This window comes from Grampus griseus (genome assembly GCF_964374135.1).
Source record: "Grampus griseus genome assembly, chromosome: 14".
NCBI lineage: Eukaryota > Metazoa > Chordata > Mammalia > Artiodactyla > Delphinidae > Grampus > Grampus griseus.
In genome coordinates this window covers 75,576,237-75,598,442 of record NC_139008.1, presented here as the reverse complement: position 1 = coordinate 75,598,442, position 22,206 = coordinate 75,576,237, and the positions used below count along the sequence as shown (strand labels likewise).

At 45.9% G+C, this 22,206-nt stretch overlaps 1 protein-coding gene across 3 annotated transcripts in view; it reads left to right on the top strand.

The window, feature by feature from the left end:
• Positions 1-22,206, top strand: part of SULF2 (sulfatase 2) — a 148,594-nt gene that overhangs the window by 65,571 nt on the left and 60,817 nt on the right. The gene's annotated exons all lie outside the window — the stretch shown is intronic.

Sequence of the window (22,206 nt, the reverse complement as noted above, 5' to 3'; positions counted from 1 at the left end):
ATATAAATACCCTTGAAAGTATAAATTGTATCCTACATTTTTACAAAATGTGCTTAGTGATCTTTCAGCACACTTCAGCTGCCCTGACTGTGCTCCCTTATATACCCACGAGTTAAAGTCATATCATCAGTGGAATGAGATGCTTCCAGGTTTTTGCAAAGCAGTTGAGAGCAAGGACTCTGACTGCGTTCAAATCTGGGCTCTGCCACTTACTAGCTGAGTGAATTTGAACAAGTTATTTAACTTCCATGCCTTGGTTACTTCACCTAGGAATAATAATGTTACTTCGCTCGTAGGGTTTTCTGAGGATTAAATATGTTAGAACAGTGATACCTAGTAAGCACTTAAGAAACATTAGCAATGATAGACACAGCACTGCACAATCTACCCCAGACCAGCATTCAGATGAATGTCACAACAGGTAGCATCACGTGATGAAAATAAGTTTATACCCACGGATCAAAAGGTAGCAGCATCTGCTCAGCCTCTCTGGTAATTAGTGAAATGCAGATTCAGCCCACAGTGCACTATCACCTCTCGCCCATCACCACAGCAATATTCAGAGGTCCTGTCACACCAAATGATGGTGAGGATGAGAGAAAACAGGAAGACCAGCAGTGGGAATGTGCATTAGCACCTCTGCTTTGGAGAGCAATTTGGAAGTTTCTGGCAAAGCTGAAAACATTCATCTCTTTCCATTCAGCGATTCTCTGGCTCTGCACCCCTCAGTTCTGAGGAGGTGATATGTAGTCCTGCTTAAGCAAGGAGAAGGTATTTCTTGGTGATGCTCGTGGCTGGTAGATAACCTTCAGATCCAATTGACAGAAACCCCAGTTTCCAAGTGGTTTTGACGAGAGATTGAATTCTTTGCTCCCTAAACCAAAAAGATACAGGCGAGCTTTATACAGAGACACATTCCGTGGTTTGACAGTGTCACGATTTTATCATAAGGCCTGAGGTCTCTAGAGGATGACCGGCACTGGGACGGGCCCCACGCCTCTTCCTTTGTATGGTACCTTAGCATTCAGCAGGGTTTTTTCCCAGAATGCCCAAGTGGTGAGAGTCTTTCTGACTGGACCAGCTTGAGTCACATGCCAACCCCTGAACCAGTCGCCACGGAGAGCAGACGGTATGTGCCAATTAGCTTAGCCCACGTCACCTGTTCCTGGAGCAGCTGGGGGAGTCTTTTCCCCCAGCACCTGGGTTCCCAAATAGAAATCAGGAGCTGTTGGAAAGGATAAAGGAGAAACACATACTACAGTGACATTCACACATTTTCACTACCTTGCCGTGGGCAAAGCAACCACCACCAAAGGGGAAAGAAAGTACACCTCTTCCGGCCCCTCCTGATGAATTGGACGGGAGTACCCATTTTCTTCTCGTTAGGATACTGCTTTCTCGTTCCACGTTGCCGTCAGAGTCTGGCAGTTCAGAAGCTGTTTCCCCACCTAGCTCCTGCCATCTGGTGCAGACTTTTGTAGAGATGTGAGCACTGGGGGTGAGCCTCCTGCCTTTCCCTCATCGTGTTTAAATGCACCATGGGAGGAGGGGAGGAAGCCCCTCATTACAGGCCCCAGGTGTGCCAGGGCTCCCAGTTACAGCTGTTTTGAAACCAGGCCCTGAGCACCCTAGTTATTTTCACTCTTCTCCTCATACAGAGCTGGGGAGGGGAGGTCAGCTGAGGACCTAGACTACTTGGCTGTCAACGTTGGGCAGCCACCCTTACTTGGAGGGGGGGACCTCTGTGCCATGACACCTCCTGTGGCAGGATGCCTGGGGCGTTGGTGGAGGCTGGGGCATCCCCCTGATGTAGGAGGATGGAAAGGAATCTGCTTGGCATTTGGGCATCCCTGACAAAGATTTGCTGCTGGCGTGTAAAGGGGTGCGCGTGTGTGTGTGTGTGTTTGCGCGCGTGTGTGTGATTTATTTTTTCCCCAAAGCGGTTTTAAGACCACAAAGACGTTAGAGCTGGTGTTCTTCTATGAAGTAATCCTCACCCCTCCCTCTTTCCACCACTCGGTTTTGATCTGCTTTTAGCCTCTTGCCCTGAAACCCACACACCAGCCTCCAGCTGCCTCAACATCTGCCTTTGGATGTCTCCCTGGCATTTCGAACCTGGCATGTCCAAACTGACTTCCTGACCCTGTCCCTCCCCCTCCCAGGCACCTCTCACAGTCTTCCCCTTGGCAGTTCCAGTGTCCCAGCTGCTCAGACCGAAACCTTAGTGTTATTCTTGTGTTTTTTTTCTCCCTTTGACACTCTACATTCAATCCATCAGCAAACCCCATCAACTCTCCCTTCAAAATACACCAGAACCCTCTCTGGTGCCACCATGCTTATCTAAACCTCCATCATCTCTCGCCTGGGCTGCCCCAACTTTCTTGTCTCGGGCCTCCCTACCTCCGCCCTCACCCCGCTAGGGTCTGTTCTCACCACAGCAGCCAGAAGGATGCTGTCAACCTACGTCAGATCCCGTTTCTCCTCTGCCCACAGCCCTCCTAAGACTCCCCCCTCACTCAGGGTAGAGGCTCCCACAGTCACCTCAGGGTCCTAATGATCTGCCCCCCTGTCCCTCCCCTCTTGACCACCTCACCTCTTGTCCTCCACCTTAGTCACTCCCCTCCTTCCTGTTCCTCAGACCATCCATTCCTCAGACCTTTGTTCAAATACCACCTCCTCAGGGAAGCCCTCCTTGACTATCCATCCGAAGGAGGCTTCCCTTCCCCCTTTTTCCCCTCACCCTGCTTTTTTAAGTCAGAGCCCTTGTTGCCACATAACATATATTTGAATGTTGTCTGTCCAACTTCCCGTGTTAAGTTACATCTCCTGCCCCCTCTGGTTCTCCCTGCCCTGGTTCCTGCTTTATCCGCCTCCCTGGCCCTTTCACCGCTGATGATACACTTTGCCACGTATCTTGTTGGTTGTCTCCCTTCTAAAATGTCAGCTCCATGGAAGCAGAGATATGTGGTCTGTCCTCTCCAGTATCCCTGTGCTGGAAGGGGGCCTGCCCCGTAGTAGCTGCTCATTGAATGGTTGCAGGATGAGTGGATGTATCTGTATTCTGTCCAGAACTGGCAGCGCCCCCGACCCTCCCCCATCTCGTCTGTGCTCCTTTCTCCTCTCCCGTTTCTCTCCTCCCCGCCCCTAGTCCTGCCGCCTCAGCCTCTCCTCCTCTTTCTCCTTGGCCCTTCTGCCTGCACAGAGGAGAAAGGACTTAGACTCTTCCTGGGACGATGCCTCCGGGCCCCCGTGCAGCTGTCCCGCGTGTACAATGGCAGCCTTCTCTCTGCTTGGCCTTTCTCCTGGTTTCGCTCCCCACCCTCTTCCTCTCCCCTGAGTGTACACACAGCTCCCTTCTTCCCTCCGTCCAGCTGCCCCCCTCCACCGCCCTGCCCACCCCCTCTCCAGCCTGTGGTGGGACACTAGAGCGTCTGCATTTGCCCCAGGAAGTAGGGGGCTTTTCCTCTCCTGACACCACGACCCCGCCTTCCCCACCATGAAAGTCAGGCTTGGTGGTGGTGTAGCAGCCCCTTCCAGGGCCCAGGGCATCCTTAGGGGGTACACATTTGTCCCTTCTACATACACATTCAAGCTACATTTCTTTAAACTCCAGTGTAATAGTCACTCCCTTCCTCCAAGACCTTCAAGCTTCAAAACAAGTAAAACATTGGTGCAGGAGCCCAGAGAATTAGGCTCTGCGTCTAACTTCTCTGTTATCCTGAGCAGAGACCTGCCCCTCTGGGCCTCAGTTTCCCCATCAGTGCAGTGGAGTCGCACCGTCTATGTGTAAATTGCCCAATGCCTCTTTGCTATGATTTCATCCTCAGGGTCATGGGACCAGTGCCCACAATCTTGGGAGGAGAGCCACCCGGGGGCCACAAGAGGAAAGAGGAAACAGGTGGTCATGCTTCTCCTCGACTTTTCAAAAACTGGGTGTGAGGCTAATGGGACAAGATTTATACACTTTCGAGCACCCTCTGTCCCAGCCCATTAGCTGGTATATTGCTTTCCTATGGCTGCTGTAACAAAAGTGCCACAAACTGGGTGGCTTAAAATAAGAGAAATGTATCCTCTCAGTTCTGAAGGGCAGGAGCCCAAGAGCAAGTGTCAGCAGGGCCGTGCCCTTTCCCAAGGCTCCCTGGGAGAATCCTTCCTTGCCTCTCCCAGCTTCCAGTGGGCACCAGCAAGCTCCGGCGTTCCTTGGCCTGTACCTGCATCACTCCCATCTCTGCCACCGTGTTCACACGGCCACCTCCCTGTGTGTCCTCTCTTCACATGTCCTTCTCCTCTCTGCATGTCTGCCTCCAAATTTCCCTCTTCTCTAAGGACACCAGTCACCAGATGAGAGCCCACCCTAATCCAGTATGACCTCATCTTAACTTGATTACATCTACAAAGACCCTATTTCCAAATAAAGTCACCTTCACAAGTACTCGGGGTTAGAACTCGAACATATATTTTGGGGGCCACGATCCAACCCACACCAGCTGGGTTCTTTCCCACACACCACTTTATTTAATCCTCAGTGGTGCGTTAACCTCCATGTAGGCTGCAGGGGTGCTCAGAAACCAGGTGTCTCCCCGTCGCCACCGGGGCTGTGGGCCTAAGTGCGGGGCAGTGTGGCCGCCCAGCCGGTCAGCTCCATGCTTTGCTTTTGCTCACGGAGGTCATTCAAATGACCTTAGAAGTCGCATAGCACAGGGAGATCAGCTCGGTGCTTTGTGACCGCCTGGAGGGGTGGGATAGGGAGGGTGGGAGGGAGGCAGACGCAAGAGGGAAGAGATATGGGAACATATGTATATGTATAACTGATCCACTTTGTTATAAAGCAGAAACTAGCACACCATTGTAAAGCAATTGTACTCCAATAAAGATGTAAAAAAAAAAAAAAAGTCAAAATAGAAGTGAGAGGAAGGACGACTATGGTGGGTGAATACATAACCTTGTCCACCTAGAGCCTCAAGAGGCTATGAGGGAGTTTTCAGGGTAAGTGTGACCTTTTGCAGGCCCTTCCCCAGCGCAAACTGCGATTCCCCTGAACATCCTAGAAGGGTTTAGACTAGAGCCCAATATGGTAGCCACTAGCCACCGGGAGCTACTTAACTTTCAATTAATTAAAAATAAATCAGACTTTAAATTCCATTTCTCAGTCGCAGTAGCCACGTTTCAAGTGCCCCCGTAGGCACACGTAGGTGCCAGGTGGGATGGTGCAGATATAGAGTGTTTCCCTCACTGCAAGGTGTTCTATTTATTTGGACGGCCTTGGAATAGTGTAATTCAAGCAAAATCTTTTTGGAAAGGGGCACAAACCTTTGGGAATATGATCATTGCAACAACAATACTAAAAAACAAAAACAAATGCTGGTTGTTATTATGCAGCGTTTCCCATGCCCAGACCTTGTGGCAGGTGCTTTACATAATTCATTCTACTGAATCCTCGCACAAGCCTTTGAAGTAGCCGTGCTCCCTCCTATTCCCATAGTGCCCCCTCGGGTCCCGAGCCCGGGGATCCAGTTCCTGTACCTGCCTCTCTAAGCCTTCCCAGGCCATCCTATGGCTGTGTCATGGGTCAGGGTCAGGACCAGGGGCAGCCACAAAGGAGCCCTCCATCCTGGGGCCTAGGGGCCCCACCTGTCCGTAGACAGGTTCTTGTTCTCTGAGCACCCGGCAAATCCCATCCTTTGGGCAGCAGGTCGCTTCCAGCACACACGTCCAGCCCTTTCACAATGCATCTGTGGTTTTGTGGCAGGGGTCAGAGTAGAAGCAGAGAGGGCTTTCAGCAGAGGAGGGGAGCTGGGCACCGCAGGCATCAGCCCTCCCAGCACCAAGGAGAGGTCTGCTCGCTGCCGTGTCTGCGTGAACCCTTTCTACTCGGGAAAGACAAACTCTAAGGCATCAGGGGGCCGGGGCGGGGAAGGGGGCAGCATTGTACAGCCCACCAGGTGTGCCCATTAGCCGATGAAGGGGCCCAAAGTTCCCAGATCTTCTGATTTTGTCGGAAGTGTGATACCCAGATTTTGATTGAAATTGCCCAGATTTTTAATGAGGATTATTTGCTCTACTTTCTAAAAAAAAAATCAATAAAAGCACCAGGCAGGTCCAAAGCAAACATAATTGTGGGATGGATTTGGCCCACAGGCCACCATGTTTGCAAACTCCTTTCTAACCTGTTAAGAGAGCACACCTCCCCCTAAGGCTTAACATCTATGAAGGCATTTCCGGTGGTTATAAAAGTTGAGGGGTGCTACTGGGGGCAGGGACCGGGGACCTTTGTGCCCTGCTCTGCACAGGAAAGCCCCACACAGCCCCCAAATTGCCTTGCATTCCACGTGGCTTCTGAGTCTTCTACCAGATCATTATATGAGTGGATTATTTGATGTTTATTGTTATCTGAGCCTTGACCATAAGTCCATTTTATATATAAAAACTGAAGGGGTTTTTGCACTCTTTTAATACACTCTGAATTTTCCAGGAACATAAGGATAAGTAGATGGAGGGTCTATCGTACTTGAATGCAGAACTTTTCCCAGAGTTATTCCCTGTTGCTGACAATCTCCTCACTGATGGCAGGGCCACCTGAAGCATCCGACATACAGCCACGCCCACTCTGTGTTTGTTCGACATACAGCCACGCCCACCCTGTGTTTGTAGCCGTCACACTGCCCGTGAATTTAAGCGCACGCATCCGACTGCTCCATCCTGTCTCCCTGATGGGTGTGTTTGAAAGTTCACGCTGAAATTTTTCGTTATTATAAATTGCCTTCCTTTTTTTTTTCTTGTAGATTGCAGTTAGAGCATTATATTGATTTTTTGGAAATGATGTGCATACGTAGCTTTCATTACCTATAAGTTTCCCTGCAGGAAAATAAAGGAGCATTACAAAATATTTGTCACAGAAATGGGGCATCAGTCTAATGGCGATGAGAACAGCTCTTTGAAGGATCAGCTTAGTGTCACATTCCTCCGAGGTAATAATTAAATATCCGTTGATTGATGGTCTTCCCGGGCCTTGTTCTAAGGGTCTCTTGTGGATTTTCTCCCCTTCCTTTGTCCCATCCTTCAGGACAAAACCTTACCTTCTTTTTTTTTTTTTTTTAATTGAAGTATAGCTGATTAACAATGTTGTGTTAATTTCTTCTGTACAGCAGAGTGACTCAGTTATACATATATATTTTTCACATTATTTTCCATTATGGTTTTTTTTGTGAATTTTATTTTATTTATTTTTTTTATACAGTAGGTTCTTATTAGTTATCCATTTTATACATATTAGTGTATACATGTCAATCCCAATCTCCCAATTCATCCCGCCACCACCACCACCCCCTGCACCACTTTCCCCCCTTGGTGTCCATACGTTTGTTCTCTACATCTGTGTCTCAATTTCTGCCCTGCAAACCGGTTCATCTGTACCATTTTTATAGGTTCCACATATATGCGGTAATAGGTATTTGTTTTCCTCTTTCTGACTTACTTCACTCTGTATGACAGTCTCTAGATCCATCCACATCATTACAAATGACCCAATTTGGTTCCTTTTTATGGCTGAGTAATATTCCATTGTATATATGTACCACATCTTTATCCATTCATCTGTCGATGGGCATTTAGGTTGCTTCCATGTCCTGGCTATCGTAAATAGAGCTGAAGTGAATATTTTGGTACATGACTCTTTTTGAATTTTGGTTTTCTCAGGGTATATGCCCAGTAGTGGGATTCCAGGGTCATATGGTAGTTCTGTTTTTAGTTTTTTAAGGAACCTCCATACTGTTCTCCATAGTGGCTGTATCAATTTACATTCCCACCAACAGTGCAAGAAGGTTCCCTTTTCTCCACACCCTCTCCAGCATTTACTGTTTGTAGATTTTTTAATGATGGCCATTCTGACCGGTGTGAGATGATATCTCATTGTAGTTTTGATTTGCATTTCTCTAAAGATTAATGATGTTGAGCATTCTTTCATGTGTTTGTTGGCAGTCTGTATATCTTCTTTGGAGGAATGTCTATTTAGGTCTTCTGCCCATTTTTGGATTGGGTTGTTTGTTTTTTTGTTATTGAGCTGCATGAGCTGCTTGTAAATTTTGGAGATTAATCCTTTGTCAGTTGCTTCATTTGCAAATATTTTCTCCCATTCTGAGGATTGTCTTTTGGTCTTGTTTATGGTTTCCTTTGCTGTGCAAAAGCTTTGAAGTTTCATTAGGTCCCATTTGTTTATTTTTGTTTTTATTTCCATTTCTCTAGGAGGTGGGTCAGAAAGGATCTTGCTGTGATTTATGTCATAGAGTGTTCTGCCTATGTTTTCCTCTAAGAGTTTGATGGTTTCTGGCCTTACATTTAGGTCTTTAATCCATTTTGAGCTTATTTTTGTGTATGGTGTTAGGAAGTGATCTAATCTCATACTTTTACATGGAGCTGTCCTGTTTTCCCAGCACCACTTATTGAAGAGGCTGTCCTTTCTCCACTGTACATTCCTGCCACCTTTATCAAAGATAAGGTGTCCATATGTGCGTGGGTGTATCTCTGGGCTTTCTATCCTGTTCCATTGATCTATCTTTCTGTTTTTGTGCCAGTTCCATACTGTCTTGATTACTGTAGCTTTGTAGTATAGTCTGAAGTCAGGGAGCCTGATTCCTCCAGCTCCGTATTTCGTTCTCAAGATTGCTTTGGCTATTCGGGGTCTTTTGTGTTTCCATACAAATTGTGAAATATTTTGTTCTAGTTCTGTGAAAAATGCCAGTGGTAGTTTGATAGGGATTGCATTGAATCTATAGATTGCTTTGGGTAGTAGAGTCATTTTCACAATGGATTCTTCCAATCCATGAACATGGTATATCTCTCCATCCATTTGTATCATCTTTAATTTCTTTCATCAGTGTCTTATAATTTTCTGCATACAGGTCTTTTGTCTCCTTAGGTAGGTTTATTCCTAGATATTTTATTCTTTTTGTTGCAATGGTAAATGGGAGTGTTTTCTTGATTTCACTTTCAGATTTTTCATCATTAGTATATAGGAATGCCAGAGATGTCTGTGCATTAATTTTGTATCCTGCTACTTTACCAAATTCATTGTTTAGCTCTAGTAGTTTTCTGGTAGCATCTTTAGGATTCTCTATGTATAGTATCATGTCATCTGCAAACAGTGACAGCTTTACTTCTTCTTTTCCAATTTGGATTCCTGTTATTTCCTTTTCTTCTCTGATTGCTGTGGCTAAAACTTCCAAAACTAGGTGGAATAAGAGTGGTGAGAGTGGGCACCCTTGTCTTTTTCCTGATCTTAGTGGAAATGGTTTCAGTTTTTCACCATTGAGGATGATGTTGGCTGTGGGCTTGTCATATATGGCCTTTATTATGTTGAGGAAAGTTCCCTCTGTGCCTGCTTTCTGCAGGGTTTTTATCATAAATGGGTGTTGAGTTTTGTCAAAAGCTTTCTCTGCATCTATTGAGATGATCATATGGTTTTTCTCCTTCATTTTGTTAATATGGTTTATCACATTGATAGATTTGCATATATTGAAGAATCCTTGCATTCCTGGGATAAACCCCACTTGATCATGGTGTATGATCTTTTTAATGTGCTGTTGGATTCTGTTTGCTAGTATTTTGTTGAGGATTTTTGCATCTATGTTCCTCAGTGATATTGGCCTGTAGTTTTCTTTCTTTGTGACATCTTTGTCTGGTTTTGGTATCAGAGTGATGGTGGCCTTGTAGAATGAGTTTGGGAGCATTCCTCCTTCTGCTATATTTTGGAAGAGTTTGAGAAGGATAGGTGTTAGCTCTTCTCTAAATGTTTGATAGATTTCGCCTGTGAAGCCATCTGTTCCTGGGCTTTTGTTTGTTGGAAGATTTTTAATCACAGTTTCAATTTCAGTGCTTGTGATTGGTCTGTTCATATTTTCTATTTCTTCCTGGTTCAGTCTCGGAAGGTTGTGCATTTCTAAGAATTTGTCCATTTCTTCCAGGTTGTCCATTTTATTGACATATAGTTGCTAGTAGTAATCTCTCATGATCCTTTGTATTTCTGCAGTGTCAGTTGTTACTTCTCCTTTTTCATTTCTAATTCTATTGATTTGAGTCTTCTCCCTTTTTTTCTTGGTAAGTCTGGCTAATGGTGTATCAATTTTGTTTATCTTCTCCAAGAACCAGCTTTTAGTTTTATTGATCTTTGCTATTGTTTCCTTCATTTCTTTTTCATTTATTTCTGATCTGATCTTTATGATTTCTTTCCTTCTGCTAACTTTGGGAGTTTTTTGTTTTTCTTTCTCTAATCGCTTTAGGTGTAAGGTTAGGTTGTTTATTTGAGATGTTTCTTGTTTCTTAAGGTAGGATTGTATTGCTATTAACTTCCCTCTTAGAACTGCTTTTGCTGCATCCCATAGGTTTTGGGTCGTCGTGTTTTCATTGTCATTTGTTTCTAGGTATTTTTTGATTTCCTCTTTGATTTCTTCAGTGATCTCTTGGTTATTAAGTAGTGTGTTGTTTAGCCTCCATGTGTTTGTATTTTTTACAGATTTTTTCCTGTAATTGATATCTAGTCTCATAGCATTGTGGTCAGAAAAGATACTTGATACGATTTCAATTTTCTTAAAGTTACCAAGGCTTGATTTGTGACCCAAGATACAATCTATCCTGGAGAATGTTCCATGAGCGCTTGAGAAGAATGTGTATTCTGTTGTTTTTGGATGGAATGTCCTATAAATATCACTCACGTCCATCTTGTTTAATGTATCACTTAAAGCTTGTGTTTCCTTATTTATTTTCATTTTGGATGATCTGTCCATTGGTGAAAGTGGGGTGTTAAAGTTCCCTACTATGATTGTGTTACTGTCGATTTCTGCTTTTATGGCTGTTAGTATTTGCCTTATGTATTGAGGTGCTCCTATGTTGGGTGCATAAATATTTACAATTGTTATGTCTTCTTGGATTGATCCCTTGATCATTATGTACTGTCCTTCTTTGTCTCTTGTAATAGTCTTTGTTTTAAAGTCTATTTTGTCTGATATGAGAATTGCTACTCTAGCTTTCTTCTGAGTTCCATTTGCATGGAATATCTTTTTCCATCCCCTCACTTTCAGTCTGTATGTGTCTCTAGGTCTGAAGTGGGTCTCTTGTGGACAGCATATATACGGGTCTTGTTTTTGTATCCATTCAGCCAATCTGTATATTTTGGTTGGAGTATTTAATCCATTTACATTTAAGGTAATTATCGATGTGTATGTTCCTATTACCATTTTCTTAATTGTTTTGGGTTTGTTACTGTAGGTCTTTTCCTTCTCTTGTGTTTCCTGCCTAGAGAAGTTCCTTTAGCATTTGTTGTAAAGCTGGTTTGGTGGTGCTGAATTCTCTTAGCTTTTGCTTGTCTGTAAAGGTTTTAATTTCTCCGTCAAATCTGAATGAGATCCTTGCTGCGTAGAGTAATCTTGGTTGTAGGTTTTTCTCCTTCATCACTTTAAATATGTCTTGCCACTCCCTTCTGGCTTGCAGTTTCTGCTGAAAGATCAGCTGTTAACCTTATGGGGATTCCCTTGTGTGTTATTTGTTGTTTTTCCCTTGCTGCTTTTAATATTTTTTCTTTGTATTTAATTTTTGTTAGTTTGATTAATATGTGTCTTGGCATGTTTCTCCTTGGATTTATCCTGTATGGGACTCTCTGTGCTTCCTGGACTTGTGTGGCTATTTCCTTTCCCATGTTAGGGAAGTTTTCGACTATAATCTCTTCAAATATTTTCTTGCGTCCTTTCTCCCTCTCTTCTCCTTCTGGGACCCCTGTAATGCGAATGTTGTTACGTTTAATGTTGTCCCAGAGATCTCTTAGGCTGTCTTCATTTCTTTTCATTCTTTTTATTCTGTTCCGCAGCAGTGAATTCCACCATTCTATCTTCCAGGTCACTTATCCGTTCTTCTGCCTCAGTTATTCTGCTATTGATTCCTTCTAGTGTATTTTTCATTTCAGTTATTGTATTGTTCAACTCTGTTTGTTTGTTTTTTAATTCTTCTAGGTCTTTGTTAAACATTTCTTGCATCTTCTCGACCTTTGCCTCCATTCTTTTTCTGAGGTCCTGGATCATTTTCACTGTCATTATTCTGAATTCTTTTTCTGGAACGTTTCCTATCTCCACTTCATTTAGTTGCTTTTCTGGGGTTTTTTCTTGTTCCTTCATCTGGTACATAGCCCTCTGCCTTTTCATCTTGTCTATCTTTCTGTGAATGTGGTTTTTGTTCCACAGGCCGCAGGATTGTAGTTCTTCTTGCTTCTGCTGTCTGCCCTCTGGTGGATGAGGCTATCTAAGAGACTTGTGCAAGTTTCCTCATGGGAGGGACTGGTGGTGGGTAGAGCTGGATGTTGCTCTGGTGGGCAGAGCTCAGTAAAACTTTAATCTGCTTGTCTGCTGATGGGTGGGGCTGGGTCCCCTCCCTGTTGGTTGTTTGGCCTGAGGTGACCCAATACTGGAGCCTGCCCAGGCTCTTCGGTGGGGCTAATGGCGGATTCTGGGAGGGCTCATGCCAGGGAGTACTTCCCAGATCTTCTGCTGCCAGTGTCCTTGTCCTCACGGTGAGACACAGCCACCTCCTGCCTCTGCAGGAGACCCTCCAACACTAGCAGGTAGGTCTGGTTCAGTCTCCTATGGGGTCACTGCTCCTTCCCCTGGGTCCTGACGCACACACTACTTTGTGTGTGCCCTCCAAGAGTGGAGTCTCTGTTTCCCCCAGTCGTGTTGAAGTCCTGCAATCAAATCCCACTAGCCTTCAAAGTCTGATTCTCTAGGAATTCCTCCTCCCGTTTTCAGACCCACAGGTTGGGAAGCCTGACGTGGGGCTCAGAACCTTCACTCCAGTGGGTGGACTTCTGTGGTATAATTGTTCTCCAATCTGTGAGTCACCCACCCAGCGGTTATGGGATTTGATTTTATTGTGATTGTGCCCCTCCTACCATCTCACTGTGGCTTCTCCTTTGTCTTTGGATGTGGGGTATCTTTTTTGGTGAGTTCCAGCATCTTCCTGTCGATGATTGTTCAGCAGTTAGTTGTGATTCCAGTCCTCTCACAAGAGGGAGTGAGAGCACGTCCTTCTACTCCGCCATCTTCTGCTTATCTCCATTATGGTTTATCACAAGATACTGAATATAGTTCCCTATGCTCTACAGCGGGACCTTATTGTGTATCCATCCTATGTATAATAGTTTGCCTCTGCTAATCCCAAACTCCCACTCCTTCCCTCCCCTACCCCCCAACCCTTGGCAACCACAAGTCTGTTCTCTATATCTGTGAGTCTGTTTTTGTTTCATAGATATGTTGATTTGTATCATATTTTAGATTCTACCTGTAAGTGATATCATATGGTATTTGTCTTTCTCCTTCTGACTGACCGCTTAGTATGATAATCTCTAGGTCCATCCATGTTGCTGCAAATGGCATTATCTCATTCTTTTTGATGGCTGAGTAATATTCCATTGTATATACATACCACCTCTTCTTTATCCATTCATCTGCCAATGGACATTTAGGTTGTTTCCATGTCTTGGCTATTGTGAATAGCGCTGCTATGAACATAGGGGTGCATGTATCTTCTCGAATTAGAGTTTTGTCTGCGTATATGCCCAGGAGTGGGATTGCTGGATCATATGGCAACTCTATTTTTAGTTTTTTGAGGAACCTCCATACTATTTTCCATAGCGGTTGCACCAGTTTACATTCCCACCAACAGTGTAACAGGGTTCCCTTTTCTCCACACCTCCAGCATTTGTCAGTTGTAGACTTGTTAATGATAGCCATTCTGACTGGTGTGAGGTGATACCTCATTGCAGTTTTGATTTTCACTTCTCTAATGATTAGCGACGTTGAGCAGCTTTTCGTGTGCCTCTTGGCCATATCTGTATGTCTTCTTTGGAGGAATGTCTGTTTAGGTCTTCTGCCCATTTTTGATTGGGTTGTTTGGTTTTATTTGTTGAGTTATATGAGCTGTTTGTATATTTTGGAAATTAAGCCCTTGTCCGTCACATCGTTTGCAAACATTTTCTCCCATTCCATAGGTTGTCTTTTCATTTTGTTTATGGTTTCCTTTGCTGTGCAAAAGCTTATAAGTTTGATTAGGTCCCATTTGTTTATTTTTGTTTTTATATCTATTGCCTTGGGAGACTGACCTAAGAAAACATTGGTATGATTTACGTCAGAGAATGTGGACAAAATCGTACTGTGAAAGGACCAAAAAGGGACTTCCCTGGCGGTCCAGTGGTTAAGACTCCATGCTTCCACTGCAGGGGGCACGGGTTTGATCCCTGGTCAGGGAACTAAGATTCTGAATGCTGTGCGGTGTGGCCAAAATAAATAAAGAAAAGTATCAAAAGATTTTCAGATACAGCTCATCCCAATGAGGGCAGGTGTGGGGGAGGGGTCCACTCCCCACTAATCGAGTTTCCAGGGAACGGATGGGCCTCGGTCCTCATTTACTGAAACTGCATGACCCTCCCAGGGAGCGGGTGGCTGAGGCCAGCATTTAATTAGAGGCCCAAGCAGCCCACCCTCGATGCCGCCAGCACGGCAGCTCGGCCAGGGCCTCAGTGTCATCTACAGCCCAGCCTTCCTCGATAACAACAACCTCCCCCAAAGCAGCAGGGAGAACACAGGGGCTGGTGAAGGGGCACGCAAGCGGCAGCCCCACCCTTCCCTCTGGGTATTTGCTTGTCCTGCGTCTCCCCAGTGGTGAGCCATTCCTCCTCCCTACTCAGCAGCTAGACGAGGCTTTGCAAAGTGGACATATAATCATGTCACTCCCTGCTTCCAGCCCTCTACGGGCTGCCCACTACTTTAAGAATAAACTCACAGGGCTTCCCTGGTGGCGCAGTGGCTGAGAGTCCGCCTGCCGATGCAGGGGACGCGGGTTCGTGCCCAGGTCCGGGAAGATCCCACATGCCGCAGAGCGGCTGGGCCCGTGAGCCATGGCTGCTGAGCCTGCGCGTCCAGAGCCTGTGCTCCGCAACGGGAGAGGCCACGGCAGTGAGAGGCCCGCGTACAGCAAAAAAAAAAAAAAAAAAAAAAAAAAAGAATAAACTCACAGCTCCTTGCATGGCCTCGGCCTCCTCACTTCTCTGTCCACACCTCCTACCCCTCTTTCTTCTTTCTGACAACATTCAGACCACCTGGCCTCTTTGCTGTTCCTCAAACATTCCCAGGTCAGACCTTCCCCAGGGCCTTTGCACTTTCGGTTGCCGCTGCCTAGAGCACGGCTCACACAGCTTGTTCCTTGTCAGCCCTCAACTTCCGTCTTAGCGTCCCTGCTGCTTCCCTGTGTCACTGAGTGCTCCCCACCCCCACCACTCTCTACCATGATACCCTGCTTATGTTCTTGTAGGACTTATCACTCACCTTGAAATCATCTCAGGTGTTCTCTTGTTGTTGTTACTGTTGTTTTCTCATGGGAAAATAGAAATACTCATTTTCCTGATACGTAGTTGTGTTTTGAGCGATAATACAAAATGCGAATTACATACCACTTGTGACGTGTTTTTCAAGAATAATTTACATGCTCAAATGTGCTTTAAGAGTCCTTGCTAAACATTCCTCAACACCGTGCCGATTTCAGTGAAGCGTTTCTCAGGCTTTCATGGAGATCTGAGTAAAACGGAAAAAATCAAATAACCCCCTAGAGACTCGCCGTCAGATGGCTCTATCTTACGGCAAGAAGCACTATGAAAATGTGGATAATGCCTTTGTGTGAAGCTGTGGTGTAACCCTCTGGTGCTCTACACAACAATATAGGTATAAGAAATTTTATATTTGCTTAAGGGAGGGAAAAAATGACTCTTTTCTTTTTTCTCAGATTGGGGTAGGATTTTGGCTGGCTTCGTTGGTGGTCTTTCATAAAGCAGAATAAATCTTTATCACCCGAGTCTTGAAAACTAGATCAACATAAAAAGGTGCTTCTGTGAGTGCGTTCATGGTGAAAGAAGTGAAGTAAAATGAAACGATGTTGTCCTCAAACTGACAGTTGTTTGTGACCTATATCTCAGGTGTTTTGAACTTATTTCTCACCTGTTATGTTCATTACGTACATCCCCAGATCCAAGAACAGTTCCTGGCAGGTGTTAGGTACCCAATAAAAATGTGAATGAATGGATGACTCTTCCGCGTTAGGCTTGAAGTTAGCAGAAAATGAAAACAAAGTGGAATTGGGGTTGCTCTCTGACTTTCTCTGCCGTAAGAAATATAATTGAAATTAGTTCAGGCAAATTTGGCTGAGTTCCAGGGCTCAAATATTGTCATCAGAACCCAGTCTTTCTGCTTCTTGGATTTTCTTTCATTTGGGTTGGCTTTATTCTTAGGAAAGTTCACCTTTGTGATGTTAACATGGCCCCACACGTCCCATCTTACCAGGGTAGTGACCCTGCCTGAAAGAGAGAGCTTCTTTCTGATGCTCCAGCAAAAGTCTCAGGGGAGGCTTTCATTGGCTCAGCTAGAGTCATATGTCCCTCCCTCACCCAATCACAGAGGCCAAGGGACGTGGGATACCCTGATTGGCCAGGCCCAGATCATGTGCCCAGCCCAGGAGCTGGGAGCTAGATGCAGCCTCACCTGAACAGGTAACACTGAGAGAGAGGGGAAATGTTGGTTCCTTCAGAAGCACACTTACGAAAAGACAGGAGAATTGATGCTGGGCAGATGAATAAAACAGATGTCTACTACAGAAACCCAAATCCAGCTTCCACCTCAAGAGGCAAGTGGAAAGAAGGCTTTTCCCCAGCCCCCAGCTCTCTCTGCTTCCAGCCCAAGATGCCTCCTTCATGCATAATCATGCCCCCGCCTTCCTCATTCGTTTTCCCACAGTTCTCAGTTCGGCACAGTCCCATCTCTGGCACCCAGAACTTTTACAGCATTGATTTATCACTTCATGCAGCAATCTGCGTTTGGTGTCTTTTCAAAAGCAGAAGAAAGAGATTCATGTTACCTTGTAAGCAGCCCAAAGTTGAAAAGATCCAGTTACAGAAGATCAGAAATGCTCCAGTCCTAAGAGCTTTGGGGCTCTGGGTTTATTTAATGTATTTCTTCCCAGCCCTGCTTCCTCAGCCAATTTGTCTGCCACAAAAACAAAAGACTTCAGCCCTGTGGCATTTTGCATCTAATATCTGTAGCGTTCTGGAGTTTGCAAAAGCACCTCCTTCTCATTTATCACTTGTTCCTCAGGAGACCCCAGCTTTGCCCCCAGAAAGTTAGTGGGGTTGTTATATTCTGCTCCGACCAGGAGCTCTGAAAGACAAATGACAAATGGCTATGGTCTCACAGCTCAGGGCCCTTCTACCGGCAGCAGGGGTGGGATGGGAATGTGGCCTGGGCCAGCTCAGTTTCAATTCTGCACCCTTAGGACCAAATTTGGGTTTTGCAAAGTGGCAGCCACACTTCAAGGCTAAATATATTGTTTGAGTTACAAGGTGTTTTTTAAAACCTAGAAATTTCACTCAAAAATTCAGATTCCAAGCTCTTTAAAAAAAAAAAAAAAAGATGATCTTGCCAATATTGGCAACATTCCTGAATGGTAGGGGTCAGCAGACTACAGCTCACAGGGATCTATCAGCTGTTTTTATAAATAAAGTTTTATTGAAACACAGCCGTGCCCATCCATTTATGTATTGTCTGTGGCTGCTTTTGCTCTACAGTGGTAGAGTTGATTTTGTAACAGGGACCATATGGCCGCAAAGCTGAAAATATTTTCAGTTTGACCCTTTGCAGAAAAGGTTTGCTGACCCCCTGGATGGCAGTAGCCAGCTGTGTCTATATCTCAGCTACCCCCAGTATTTTTAGAATATAGGTACAGCTGAGGGCACATCAGTCCCCAACTAACAGTGGTTTAGGGATGATAGATGCTTATTTCTCTCTCTCTCATTTGACAGTTTGGGCATCACAGCCCAGGTGTGATACGGCACACACAGGATTGGTACCCAGGCTCCTGTCACATTGCTCCACCCTCCTGGGGGACTGCCCTTGTCCAAAATGGCTGACCACGTCCACATCCAGCCAGCACGAAGTAGAAGCAACAGAGGAGGCACACCCACTTCCAGTAGGGCCATTATTAGAATTCACATACCACAGCTATCCACATCTCTACTGAAAGTTGGTCATGGCCACCTCCAGCTGCAAGCAAGGCTGAGTCTGTAAGCTCCGTTCCGGCAGCCTTGTGCCCAGCTGGTAGTTCTCATTCTGTGGAGAAGGAACACATAGACCCTGGGTGACACAGCGGATTCTGTGGTACTTCATCGGCAGGGCCCAGATCTCCATTCACAGCACACCTCTCCTTCTCTTATTCTTGGTCCATTTCATTCATTCATGGGAGCGCCTGAATCTTGTTCACATTTGCCCTGTTGTAAATTATATACGTTCTCTCCCAGGGGAGAGGAAGAAAGGGAGCCAGTGAACTCCAAGGGCAGAGGAAAGGTTGCAGGCGTGGAATCATGCACAGTGTGTCCGCTTGTTATCTAAACTAGTGACTGGGAAATGGTTGAGCTGAATACACTCTCAGATCTAACGCGCAAAGCTCTGGGGCTGAGCGGAGGAAGAGATGCATTCTGGGAGCTGTGATACATGGTGGGGATTGTGGTCAGTATGTCACTCATCCTGGGGAGGGGAGGGCCATCATCCTGAGCAGCGTGGAGCTGAGCTGACAGCTTCCTACATCTGGCTTCTCACCTGGTTCTCCTCCTGTGCCACCCGCAGCTCCAACCAAGCCTCCTAGGGCTGGCGTCTCATCACCCTGACCCCTGACTCCAGAGCCCAGGACCTGGGCCCTCTTCTAGCTATCCTCATGCCCTAACTGGGGATTTTACCCCTTTTAGTGCCATGGGACCCCCTTGGGGCCTGGTGAAGGCTGTGAATCCTTTTCAGAATAATATTTTCAAATTAAACGCATAGAAGAAAATACACAGAATTACGAAGGAAGCCAGTTACGTCAAAATACATTCACCAAAATACTTTTTAAGCTGTGATAGGTATTCTTTTTTACACACTGAATAGCACGACGGAATAGTTATTTAGCTGATAACTGATAAGTGTGATAACTGTGTGATTTGGAAGTAGTGCTGGCTTAAATGATATTTCAAGATGTCCGCATTAACTGTCCTGGGATATGAAAATATCTGTCTTGTGTGGGTAACAAAGGCACAGGGCCTACTGTTACTACGACTTGTTGCTTTCATTCATAATTGAAGGCAATGCCAGTTAGAGGACCAGGAAAATAAAGAAAGATGTGGTTTTCCCATCCAAGTTCACAGACCTCCGATTAAGAACCCCTTCCTTAGGTGATCTCACTCTCATTAGTCCTGTGGCATTAACTGTCATCTAAATGCTGACAACTCCCAAATTTCTACCCCAGCCCAGACCTTTCCCCTCAACCTGGACTCAGATCTCCAGTTGCTGTCTGTCGGGCACCTCGAGGTTAACGGGTCTGACCCTGAGCTCTTTATCACCCCCGCTGTGGAACCTGCCCCTCCCATGGCAGCCCCTTCCTAGATGATGACAGTCTGTCCTTGATGCTCCGGCCGAAAACCTTGAAATATCCTTGACTGCTCACTTCTTTCCTACACCACATCTAATCCATCTGCAAATCCTGTTTGTTCTGCCTTCAGAAATAGCCTGAAACCAACCAACCCCTCTGAGCCCACCTGGTTAGAACCATCCCAGTCTCTCTCCTGCATTACTAGGACAGCCTCCTAGAATCACAGTTCCCCACTTTGGACTGTTCCCAACTGTAGAATGTTAAGTTCCATGAGGGCATGATTTGGGGTTGTTTGTTTCTTAATTTCTTCTGTTTTGTTCAATAGTATCCTTAGTTCCTAGAACCATGCCTGGTACATAAGAGTGCTCTTCTAATATTTATTGACTGACTCACTGAATGAATATGTAACATCTTGATAAATCATAGTTTTATAATAAAAAAACAGTAATCAGGGACTTCCCTGGTGGCGCAGTGGCTAAGAATCCTCCTGCCAATGCAGGGGACACGGGTTCGAGCCCTCGTCTGGGAAGATCCCACATGCCACGGAGCAACTAAGCCCATGTGCCACAACTACTGAAGCCCCCGGCACCTAGAGCCTGTACTCCGCAGCAAAAGAAGCCACCGCAATGAGAAGCCTGTGCACTGCAATGAAGAGTAGCCCCCGCTCGCCACAACTAGAGAAAGCCCGTGTGCAGCAATGAAGACCCAACGCAGCCAAAAAAACAAAAAACAGTAATCATCATTTGGGAGCAGTTTCCCTGCATTTTCTCACTAAATCCTTCCCAGCAACTTAGGTAGGCATATCATTATCTCCATTTTACAGATGGGAACACTGAGGCTGGCAGGTGAAACTAGCTGGATTTAAACCCAGGATGTCCATTCCAGAGCTCACGCTCAGCCTTCATGCCTGACTGCCTCCCAGGATAAAAATGCTCCCTCCAACCCCATACGCCTGGAAACACTGATCTTGATGATGTCTGTGGTTCCCTCCTGGATTCCCAAGCCTGTGCTTCAAGAAGGGCAAAGAGCTCAGGCTCTGGGAATGGCCGTCCCTCCAGCCCACGGCCAGATGAATCCTGGAAGGGTGGAGCGACCTCAGTGTGGACTCTCTCTTCTGTCTGCGCTTCTGGCAGAAAGCACTTTGGAGGGTAGTCTGAGCCCATCCAGGAGCAGGATCTCTTGGATAACGAGGTCCGTTTATCCTTCCCGCCTCTGGCCGTTGAGCTGTCCACTGGCTGTTTCCTGTTTCCCTGCCTCTCCCTACTCCATCGGATGGGAAATGCTCCAATCTGCAGGGACTGGGTGGCTGCCCTGCCAAGATGCAGGATGAGGTATAGTCGCCAAAAGTCAGGTTGGAGACGGACCACCTGGGTTTGAGTCTCAGCTCTGCCACCCGCCAGCTGGAGGATGTTGGGCCGAAGGGGACTTCACCTCTCTGTTCCTCCGTTTCTCCAATTGTAAAATGGGGACAGAAATAGTATCTGCCTCATGGGGTTGTTGTGGTATGTCATCACCTTCTAACCCAGCGGTTCTCGAAGTGTGCCCCAGGAACCCTGGACCCCAGACCATTTGCACGATAATACCAAGACATCATTTGCCTTTTAACTCTCATTTTCTTCCTGGTGTTTCTGATGGGTACAGAGCATACCCACAACCATCTAAAAAGGGTATGAAGAGACTCCCCCACTTTCTGTGTGCATTTCTACGTGAGGTTGGATTTTTCACAAAACACAACCTGATCAACGAATCACGACAGATCGAATTCAGGAGTAGATGTGAGAATCCAGCTCTCTCCTGTTCAACCAGACACTTGAAGATATTTGCTAAACTATAAAACAGTCCAGCTCTTCTCACTCATGTTATTTTGTTGGGGGAAAATATATTTATTTATCCTTTTGAAATACATATATTAATACCAACAAGTAGGTTTATTATTACTATTTTTAAATGAACTCATACGTTTTAAATTTCTGTGTTTATTTCTAATATGGTAACTATCGCTAGACATAGTCAACTCCTTCACATCCTCAATAACAGTTAAGAGTCTGAAGGGACCCTGATACTGAAACACTTGAGAGTGATTGCTGTTGACGAACACTGGCCTGGGGCCCTTCTTCAGCTGTGCAGGAACCCCCTCCACCCCCAGGGAAGCCCTGCCCCACGTGGATGGAAGAGATCCCGATTCAGCCCACCAGACGCCACAAAATCAAATAGAAAGACGACAGTTTAACAATTCCACCTACTCTTCTGCTCTAGGACGGTGCACCCTGGGTGCTGGGCGACAGGAATCTGCGAGTCCCTCAGTTGGACAGGATTCCCACAGGCCTCCCATCACCTGGGCATTCGTTGGTTCCATCATTTCATCATTTATCCCACAGATACCTATCGAGGTCTTCGTGCTTGCTGGGCTCTGTCCTAGATGTAGAGATACAGTGGGAACAAGGCAGGCAGAAACCCCTGCCCTCATGGAGCAGGTGTTTCAATTGGGCAGGCAGGGGGGAAAAGCCACAAGACAAATTTGTCAGGTGGTGCTAAATATTGTGGAGAAACAAAGTCAGGAGAAGAGGGAGAGCCAGGAGCGGGGAGAGGCCATTTTAATAGGATGCTTAGGGATGTAACCCAATAAAGTAACATTTGAACAAATACCTGGGAAAGGTGAGGAAGTGGTCCATGCAGGTGTCTGAGGAAGATGCTTCCTTCAGCGGGAACAGCAGGGGCAAAGGCCCTGAG